This window comes from Nycticebus coucang, chromosome 4, assembly GCF_027406575.1.
Source record: "Nycticebus coucang isolate mNycCou1 chromosome 4, mNycCou1.pri, whole genome shotgun sequence".
NCBI classification, from domain to species: Eukaryota; Metazoa; Chordata; class Mammalia; order Primates; family Lorisidae; genus Nycticebus; species Nycticebus coucang.
The window spans coordinates 60562267-60572989 of record NC_069783.1 but is presented as its reverse complement, the minus strand read 5'-3'; the positions used below and the strand labels follow the sequence as shown (position 1 = coordinate 60572989).

The 10723-nt window shown below is 48.1% G+C and overlaps 1 pseudogene; it reads right to left on the bottom strand.

Annotated features, from left to right (window-relative positions):
• Positions 1-615: 615 nt before the first annotated feature.
• Positions 616-2889, bottom strand: LOC128582984 (PDZ domain-containing protein 4-like; annotated as a pseudogene).
• Between the last annotated feature and the right edge of the window lie 7834 nt (positions 2890-10723).

The window sequence follows — 10723 nt, the reverse complement described above, 5'->3', positions numbered from 1 at the left end:
CAGAGTAAAGGCCACTAGGACAGCTGCTTCCCATTCCTCCACCTTTCCCCCCTCCCTCTCCTCCTCCCCCCACCTCCTTCCCAGCCATCACTGGAGGGAGGTTCCACCTTAGTCAGGCTGCCTGAAGGAACTGCCAGCCCCCCAAGCAGGTCCACAAAACAGAAAAACAGCTATTAGCAAGCATAGAAGGGGGGGGACACAAAAATCAGGGTTGCCTTTGTCTAGAAGTAAACTGCGAGGCCATGCTCAGCAGCTAATGGGGATGTTCTCTTGTGCTGAGGATAGCCAGCCTTCCTCACCTCCGCGGTGCAGCTCGACCTCCTGGTCTCCAAGTACAGGGGTCAAGAGAGCTGTGTGTGAGTGGGTGAGATGTATGACCATGGCCACACACACACACAGCTGAAGGGGTGCCTGTTACAGATGTGCCCCCAATGATGGCCACCAACACAGTCACCTTGGGGAGATGCAAGAAAAGCGTCCCTTCTGCTCAGAGGCTTCTCTTTTCTAACAAAGCCACGTGCGCGCACGCACACACGCACACAGAAACACACTCGATTTTAAGGAGAGTGAGGGCCTGAGGCCAGGAGGACCTGGGTCAGGCTCTGCCAGGATGGCTCACACGGTGGTGACCGAGAGCAGAGGGTTGTGGACCGGCTTGCCATCGGCCGAGCGCCTACCGTGGGCCAGCAGCTCCTGGGTGGAGATCCAGGTGTCCAGGATCTTCTGGTTCCGCTTCTTCATGATCTTGAGGTGGTTCAGAGCAGTAATGTTGAGCTCAGGCTTGCTGTTGACTGTTCTGCTGCTCCCGCAGACGCTCCAGCCTGCTCTGCATCAGAACTCATGCTCCGGACCGGGTCAGGCGCAGCTTGCGCTCCCCCTTGCCCCAGTAGCGGCTCATCTTCATCTCGCTCACAGCATCGTGGTCACGCCACCGCGCTCCTCCCGTATCCTCAGGGCCTGGGCTTTCAGAAGCCAATCCCGCACCGGCCGCTTGGCTACGCACCAAGTCTCTGCGCACCTTCACCACCTCGGTGGCCGCCACCCCGCTCACCTGAGGGCCCCCAGCCAAAGTCAGGGGGCCGTGGCCTAGCCCCTCCAGGCCTCGTGGGGGCAGGGGGTAGCTGCATGTAGCGATGGTAGTGCTGGCTCTCCTGGCCCTGGCCACCGTGAGAGGTAAGGGCGGCCTTCAGGCCCACGTGCTCCAGAGCCAGCCCAGCCTTGGGGTGCAGCAGACACACTCCTCTGCGTGGTGTCTCCGGCCCACCTCAGATTCCCGGGACGGGCTGAGCTGCCCTGTGGAGGCTGGGCTGCCCTGTGGAGAAGCCTCCCTGGGTGGCACGGCAGCAGCAGGGCCAGGAGGGGTCCGGTTCAAATTGGAGCTGCTGGCAGCTGCCCGCTGCGAGGGAATCTCCAGGAAGGGCTCTGTGAAGGGTGGCTCTCTCCCGGGGTGCGGGTGCTGCGCCCCTCTCTCCCGGGGTGCAGGCACTGGGTCTGTCTTTGCCTGACTTCTCGCAGCTTGGAGGTGTCGGACAGCTCCTGCTTCTTGGGCTCGCTGGCCACTAGGTCACAGAGGCTCTCCTCCTCCAGCAGCCAGGCCTTCGCGCGGCGTCCTCCGCAGCTGCTGCACTTCTGCGCACGCTGGGTGTTGCCGCACTTGATTTTAGGTGCAGAGGCTCCTGCTCCAGCATGGCCATCTCATGGCCCAGGCTCTCGTTGCTGTGGACGTTCAGGGCATCGTTGCCACGGGAGGCCCAAGGGAAGACGAGGCCGAGCTGGTTGCCATTCTCCAGGTGGCACTTGATCTCAAGAAGCTCCAGGTAGCGCTCCTACTCCTAGGTGAGGCCAGGGACGTCGCTCCCTCCCAGCCCTGGCCCCTTGGCCAGCAGTGAGTCCACGCTGAGATGTTCAGTCCACGCTGAGATGGAAGTCTCTGCCGCACGTCCCCTTACAGGCCAAACTTGCGCAGGCTCCCAGGGGTGTTGGTGTTGCTTGGGGGTTCATCCCCCAGCAAGGAATGCTCAGAGCTCTCTTTTCGGGTTCTCTCATCTGTGCAGCCTGCCCTGCTGTCTTGCTCCTGGCTGTTGCTCTAGGTCTAGGCCTGCATCTGAAGCTGCCTCCTCCTCTTCCTGTCCAAGCTGCTAGGCAGGGGGCGGGTTCAGTTTACGGGCCCATAGGTCCCCCTCATGCTCAGAGCCAGAGTCATCAAGGAAGTCATCCCGGTCACTGTCCTTCCACGGCCCTGCAAGTTGGCTGTCCTGCGGGGCCACCAGCGGAAAAATGTTGGTCTTCTCTTCTTGACTCAGCATGGCCACCTCCTCTTCCCGGTTCTGGACGTCCACACCATTAATATGGGTGAGGCCTTGCGGATCCGCCCTCTTTGGCTGCAGTGCTGTTGGGATTTACCCCTCCCATGTAGACCCCAAGTCCTCCTCCCCGGCCGTGCAGTAGCACACCGTCAGGCCAAGCTTGTTTGGTGGCTGCTTTTGCAAAGCTCCACCTCCTCATACCCAAGTTGGTCCATACGCTCTGCCTCCTGTGGGCAGCCTCCAGGAAATCCCCAGGGTCATAATACTCATGGCTGATGCAGGGGAACTCAGAGAGCTCCAGGGTGGCCATGGGTGGGATAGGTGGGCGCAGCTTGCCCAGTGCCATGATATGCTCAAAGGTGATGTCAGTCTGAGTGCCAGTGCCCACCAGTTGCAGGTCATTGTGGGAGCCGTCCCCCAGAGGTGGGGGCTGCATCTCAGCACCTGGAACACCAGGGGCTCCTTGGAGGAGCGCAGGGCCTCCAGAGTTTGCTCCTGAGACAGCTTGGAGAGCTCCTTTCTGTTCACCTGAAGCATCAACTTTGTCCTGCTGCTCTGGTTTCTGGACCATGCACATACTACATCCCAAGGTGCTAGTGGGCAAGGGAAGGCGGGTGGGACCGGGAATACACCTTTCACTGGTTGCTGCCCCGGACCTGGGCTACTGCTGCATTTCTTAGCATAAACTTATCCCATTGTATTTTTTATCAATATGTTTTTTTTGAACATTGAAAAAAAGGAGTTTCTAGTGGAATAGTTTCTAAAAGAGATCAGAATGTGCAACCACATACTCTCTCTCATTCTCACTCTCTCTGTCATGTGTGGACACAGTGAAAGGACTGCTGTCCGTGAGCCAGCAAAAGAGTGTTCACCAGGAACCAAATCAACTGGCACCTTGATCTTGGACTTCCTAGACTCTAAAACCCTGAGAAATAAATGTCTGTTGTTTAAGTCACCCACTCTATGCTATTTTGTTATAGCAGCACAATTGACTAAGAGCCAAATCAACTGATAAACAAATATATATTAAAGTATTCCTGCTAACTTATGCTATACGAGGTAGGGGCCTTGTCTTTCTTGTCTCCTACTCTGTCCTTATACAGTTCCCAGGACACAGTAGAGCCTCAAATATTTACTGAAAATTGAGTGCCTTCTCTGAGCAGGATACAGCTCTTAGACTTTCTAGGAATGTCCAGAAATAAAAGTTTCAGGAGTTCCTGATCAGCAACTCCTCCGCCACCCAAGGCCAGTTGTGGCATATACCTCTAATGGCGGGTGAAAGTTTTGACTTTTTTATGCAAGCCCTTTGGAAGAACCAGGGTTCCCTTTGCAGTTCCCGTCTTCCTTGGCTATTCCACTAGCCAACTATGGTGTAGGGCTGGGAGGGAGGGGCATCCTTATTTGATATGATGAGGATACAGCTCCAAATAGCCTTGGCTAGCTGCTGGTCCTAGCATGTAGTCACGCCTAAAGCCACCCAACCTCTGGAAATGGCCACAGCACCACCATTTTTGAGGACAACACAGTAGCAAGAAGTCATGTGTGAAATGTCCCTTTGAGTCCTTTAAGTTCTGTGATTGTGGTTGATCCCGGTGCCATGATAGGGCTGCCTTAAACAAGGGCCAGATTTCTAAGCCACAGGCCTTACCGACCACCTGGACCTTGTTAATTCTGCTGCCCGACTTCCCAACTGCTGACCTATCTTCTTTTCCAAATACTTAAGTGCCCCTTAGTTTAGGGTGGTTCCCAGGTGCTGCAGCACTTTAAGTCTGGCCTCTGCCCTCTCAGGTGACAGGCAACTATTTCAGACATAAGAACAGACTGAGAGACCAGCTAATAAATAAACCATATGAGGTATACACACCCCATGCTTCAAACCCCTAATTTGTTTAATCATACCATAAAACTTTCCTTTTTTACTTTATTTTATTCATTTGTTTTTCAATTTTTAGAGATAGGATCTTGCTTTGTTGCCCAGCCTGGCCTTGAATTGATCTTCAGCCTCCTGAGCAGCTGGGACCACAGACACATGCCATGACACCTGGATTACTTCTCTCTCTCTCTCTTTTTTTTTTGAGACAGAGCCTCAAGTTGTCGCCCTGGGTAAAGTGCTGTGGCATCACAGCTCACAGAAACCTCTAACTCCTGGGCTTAAGCGATTCTCTTTCCTCAGCCTCCCAAGTAGCTGGGACTACAGGTGCCCACCACAACGCCCAGCTATTTTTTGGTTGTAGTTGTCATTGTTGTATGGCAGGCCCAGGCTGGATTCGAACCCGCCAGCTCTGGTGTATGTGGCTGGCGCCTTAGCCACTTGAGCTGTGTGTGCCAAGCCAATTACTTCTCTTTTTGACAAATACAGTGAGTAAAGCAGGTTTCTCAACTTTAGTGACATTAGCATTTTGGTCTAGATAATTTTTTGTTGACAGTGCTGTCCTGTGGAGGATGTTTAGTGGTGTTCCTGGCCTCTTCTCACTAGATGCCAGTAGGTGCCACCCCCAACCAAAAACATTTCCCAGCATTGTCAGATTGCTGTCCTGTTTGAGAACAACTGCTGTAGAATAAGCAACACAATCTGAAATTCACGTCTACAAAAAAGCCTAAAGCTGATGGAATTTGTCCTTAAAAAGAGCCAAATGTAATTGTTGAAACTTGAAATTTTCTGTAACCTTGAAATTATTTCAAGGAAATAATTATTTCAATAGAAATTTTAAAAAGAGAGAAACCTTGATTCCTTAAACAAAAAAGCAAAAAGCAAATTTCTTAAAACAAAAAGCTTTATTGAGGTAAAATTCACATAGCAAACCATTCACCCATTTAAGGGGTAAATTTAATTTAAAGTCAATGTTCTTATTTAAAGTCCATTTGGCATTCCATTTAAAGTCATTGTTTTTTAGTAAGTTCACAGAATTGCGCAACTGTCACTACAATCTAATTTTAGACATCCATTCCCTCTAAAATAAATCCCATACCCATTAGCAGTCAGACAGATTGACCCTAGGCAACCACTAACCTACTTTGTCTTTATAGATTTGCCTATTCTGGACATTTCCTATAAATATAATTAATATATTTCCTATAAATATAATTAATATTTTACAGTCCTTTGTGACTTCTTTCCTTTAGAACAGTGGTTCTCGACCTTCCTAATGCCATGGCCCTTTAATACAGTTCCTGTGGGTCGAGACCCACAGGTTGAGAACGGCTGCTTTAGAATAATGTTTTCAAGATTTGTTCATGCTATGGCATATCAGTAATTTACTCCTCTTTATTACTGAAAAATGATTTTTGGTAGATGTATGCTTCATTTCTCTTACACGAATAGAAATATTTGGCAATATGATAACTCATTGTTTATTTATTTATTTATTTTGAGACAGAGTCTCACTATGTTGCCCTTGGTACAATGCTGTGTTGTCACAGCTCATAACAACCTCAAACTCTTGGGCTTAAGCGATTCTCTTGCTTCAGCCCCCCGAGTAGCTGGGACTACAGATGCCTGCCACAATGCCCGGCTATTTTTTGGTTGCAGTTGTTGTTATTTTGGCAGGGCCCAGACTGGGCTTGAACCCTCCAGCCTCGGTGAATGTGGCTGGCGCCTTACTCACTGAGCTATGGGTACCGAGCCAGTGACTCTATGATTTTGAGGACCTGCCAAACTGTTTTTGAAATTGGCTGCACCATTTTATTATGCCACCAGCAATGCACAGGGTTTCCAATTTCTCCATTTCCTCCCCAAGACTTGTCATTGTCTGGTTTTGACAATTTCCTGATGACTAATTATGCTGAACATCTTTTTGTGTACTTATGAGCCATCTGTATATTTTCTTTGGACAAATGTCTGCTAACTCTTTTCCTATTTTTTTATAAATACTTTTTTTTTATTTTGAGGTAATTATAAATTCACATGCAGTTGTAAGAAATAATACAGAGATACTGTGTATCCTTTACATAGTTTCCCCATGGTAACATCTTGCAAATCTGTGATATATTATGACAACCAAGATATTGACATTTATGCAGTCAGGATACAGAACATTTTCTTCTTCTTCTTCTTCTTTTTTTGCAGTTTTTGACCGGGGCCGGGTTTGAACCCACCACCTCTGGTATATGGGTCTGGCACCCTACTCCTTTGAGCCAACAGGCACCGCCCAGGATACAGAACATTTTCATCGCCACATGCACGCTGATGTTTCCCTTTTAAAGCTACACCAACTTCCTTCCTGCCCCTCCCTCCTTGCCCCTAGCACTCGCTAATCTGTTCTTCATTTCTATAATTTGGTCATTTCAAGAATGTTATATAAGTGAAATAAGATAGCCTATACCTTTCTGGAATTGGATTTTTATTTTTTCCCACTCAGTGTAATTCTCTGGAGTTTCACCCGGGTTGTTATGTGACAGCTGTTTCTTTCTACTGCTCAGTAGTAGTCTATGCTTGGGATGTACCAGCTTCTTTAACCATTTACCTATGGGAGGACGTTTGAGGTGTTTCTGGTTTTGAGCTGTTAACGTAAAGCTGCTGTAAACATGTGTACAAGTTTTGGTTTAAACATATGTCTTCACTTCTCTGGGATAAATGTCTGAGATTGAAACCACTGAGTTGTATAGTAGTTGTATATTTAGTTGTTAAAGAAATTGCCAAACTGATTTCGAGCATGGCTATGCCATTTCACATTTCATCCAGCAATGTATAAATGAATGATCTAGCTCCTTTGCTACACAGTACAACATTTGCCCTAGGAGTGAAGGCTGAGCTGGGGAAGGGACACCTGGTCCTCTCATGCATTTGCCTGTCAAAGAGCCTCTGCGAGGAGGGTGTGGGGAGGAAGGGTGAGAAATACAGGCAGCCTCCTGTCCTCGGGTTAAACTGTGGCTATAGCCTGGGAGCTCTAGGAGAGGGAGCCCCTGTCCTCTAGGCTGCATTTGTAGGGACCATAATGCCCAAAGTAAAACTTCCAGAACATGAAGCTGGAGGAAAGGGTAAATGACCTTATTTGTGTGGTCATTTACCTAATGCCATAGACCAATGGTTCTCAACCTTCCTGATGCTGCGACCCTTTAATACAGTTCCTCACATTGTGGTGACCCCCAACCATAAAATTATTTTCCTTGCTATTTCATAACTGTAATTTTGCTACTGTTATGAATCATAATGTAAATATCTGATATGCAGGATGTATTTAGGTGACCCCTGTTGAAAGGCTCGTTCAACCCCCAAAGGGGTCGAGACCCTCAGGTTGAGAACCGTTAACATAGACTCTCATTTCTTGTTGGGATTTAGTGCATTTTCTGATCTTTGTTAGTATTTTGTTTTGTTTTGTTTTTGAGACAGAGTCTTGCTTTGTCACCCTGGCCAGAATGCCATGGCATCATCCTAGTTCATTTCAACCTCTACCTCCTGGGCTCAAGTGATCCTCCCCCTTGGCCTCCTAAGTTAGTGGATTTCCTTGAATGAATATTTCTTCACTTGCTGTATGCCCTCAGGACAATTCTCAGCAATTTTAAAATACTTTCAATAATTTTCACCAAATTGTTGTTTGCCAGAGAGAGTCTGCTGGAGCTCCTTACTCTCCCTTTCTAGAAGTCTCAACTACTCAAGATCGATTCTTTATATGACCAAGAATCTGATAGAAAGAAAAATGCCCCCAGCATACCTGCAAATTCTAACTTCCTCTGACAGCATGAGCCTCCAGGTCCTCTGTGGCTAGTGAGAGTGAACATGCTGTCACCTCTGGTGATTTCAGCCGCTCCCAGGCAGGCTGAGGTGTGGCGCCCAGGGCGCCAGCCCACCTTGAATAAAAAATAGAGCTTTCTTTTTTCCCTACAGGGGATTGGCTATGTGATGGATTCATGCTGAAAGACTGAAGCTATTTCTACACCCAATACTGCCAGTGTAGGAACAGATTGTCTTGGTGCTGTCGGTGGAGTGGCTTATGGAGCTGCTCACAGACAGAGGAGTCAGTTGATCAAAGACTAAGGCCGGGACAGGGTTTTTGTTGTGATGGTGGTGGTGGTGATGGTTTTTTTTTTTTTTTTAATGGATAACACAGTAACATAGTTTATAGAATGTACATAACAAAAAATCTTCCAGCCACTCCATCCCTTGCTCCCCAGTTTCCCTCTACAGCTAGGTCGGCAATAAAGCTAGTTTCTTACGTATGCCTCAAGGGATATTCTACACGAAACACATGAGTCTTATTTTCCTCAGAAAGCCTGAGTTGAATCCCAGTTTTGTTCCTTGCCAGTTGGGTGACCAGGGGAAATAACTTTACCTTTTTGTACCTCAGATTTTTTTATCTGAAAAATGGGGTTAATAGTATCTACTTCACATAGTAAGGGTGAGCAAGAAGTGGCCTTGTATGTAATGGTGCTTTCTAAACAGAAAATACCATACTAATGGCAGCCGCTGTTCTCATCGGAGCAGCCACCATGTACCAACAGTGAGGTGGAGACTGTCTGTCCGTAGCTTCTCCAAGATCAGGAATTAGTAGTGCTGGGGAAGGGTCTGAGGGACAGGGAGCATGGGCCACAGGGAAACTCCAATATGGTTTAAATCAGGTCTGAATGGTTGGCAAGGAAAGAACTTTGGGAAGCCCGTGACAACATAAAAACTACCCTGGAGGTGGTTGAAGAACTTTTCCATCTGTCTGTCTCCCACGAATTGGAGAAATTCAGCAGGGTCAAGGCTAGCTGTTGCCCTGACAAAGAGAGGCACCTTCTTCTAGGAAGAGGTCCACTTTTGGACCAGCGACAATATTGAGTTTAACCTAAAACAGACTTGAGTGGGTTGGGGTCTTACAAAGACCATCCAAAATGGCCTATTCCAAAGATCATCCAGAACTTAACTGTGGGCCAGAATCCAGAGCCAGCCCAGGAAGTTTGACACAGGCTCAGGCCAGGAAACTACCCAAATTCAGTGAAGTATCCAACTTTTTCCTTTATAGCAGAATGAAATAAGCAGCAGGAAAAGTAAAAGAAACCAGAGGGGCATGGGCAAAGAGTCTAAAAAATGTCTTAAGTCTTCCTCTACCCAGGTTACCCAACTTCAAGGGGCTCGGTGCCTGTAGCTCACCAGCTAGGGCGTCAGCCACATACACCTGAGCTGGCGGGTTCGAACCCAGCCTGGGCCTGTCAAACAATAATGACAATTACAAAAAAAAAAAAAAACATAGCCAGGCGTTGCGGTGGGCACCTGTGGTCCCAGCTACTTGAGAGGCTGAGGCAAGAGAATCACTTAAGCTCAAGAGTTTGAGGTTTCTGTGAGCTGTGACACCACGCCACTCTACCAAGGTGACATAGTGAGACTCTATCTTAACAACAACAACAACAAAAAAACAACAACAACAACTTCAAAGGATGGGAGGGTGGAGGAGTAAGGGAGATACTAATAGTCTCTGGATAGGACATGAAAGGAAAATGCTTGGTTAGTAAGATGAGAGAGGTGTGTACAGCAAAACAGCCGAGAGACAGGTGGAAAGAAGCCAGTTCACAGGCTGGAATTCCCATTACTCCTCTATTTTTGTTGTTGTTGTTGTTTTGAGACAGAGTCTCAGTTTGTTGCCTTTGGTAGAGTGCCGGTGGCATCATAGCTCACAGCAACCTCAGACTGCTGGGCTCAAGCGATTCTCTTGCCTCAGGCTCCCAAGTAGCTGGGTCTACAGGCAACCGTCACAACACCTGGCTATTTGTAGAAACAGGGTCTCGCTCTGGCTCAGGCTGGTCTCAAACTGGTGAGATCAGGCAATCCACCTGCCTCGGCCTCCCAGAGTGCTAGGATTATAGGCGTGAGCCACCTGGCCCAGCCTGCTCCTCTGTGTTTGGAAGAATTTAACATGCAAGAAGATGAAACAGTTACCTGCTATGCTGAGGGCTGCTCTCAGGCCACAGATTCTCCAGCTTCAACAGGCTGCCTACTCAGGTCCTGCTAAGGCAGGAAGGCCTGGCAACTGTCAGAGATTGGGAGTGTGGTCGATGGCAGAGGGAACACCAAGCCAACCAGCGGAGTGGACCCCTGCAGTCTCAGAGCTTGCTCCTAACAAGAGCTAAGTGCTCATTTCACAGCCAGAATTGTCTCCCTTTGCTGAAGAATCTATGCCACTGCCCACTCTAGGTTCCAGGTATTTCCAGAGCAGATCCAAAGCTCCCTGTCATGGACCCTTGTTTGCCCTGGCAGTGCCTCTCCCAACCCTCATCAGAGACCGATTAAATAAGAAGTTAAAGAAGAAACAGTTCAAGAGTTTAAAAGTGATTTTTCCTGTGGAGGACTAAATGGTGAAAAGGAGCCCGATTGGAGAGTGGGGGAGGGGATCATTATCTTTTTGTTATTGTTTGCCTTTTACTAATTGTTTCCATTAAAAAACAAAAAACAAATGAAGAGCTGACTGGCAAGGTGGCTCACACCTGTAATCCTAGCACTTTAG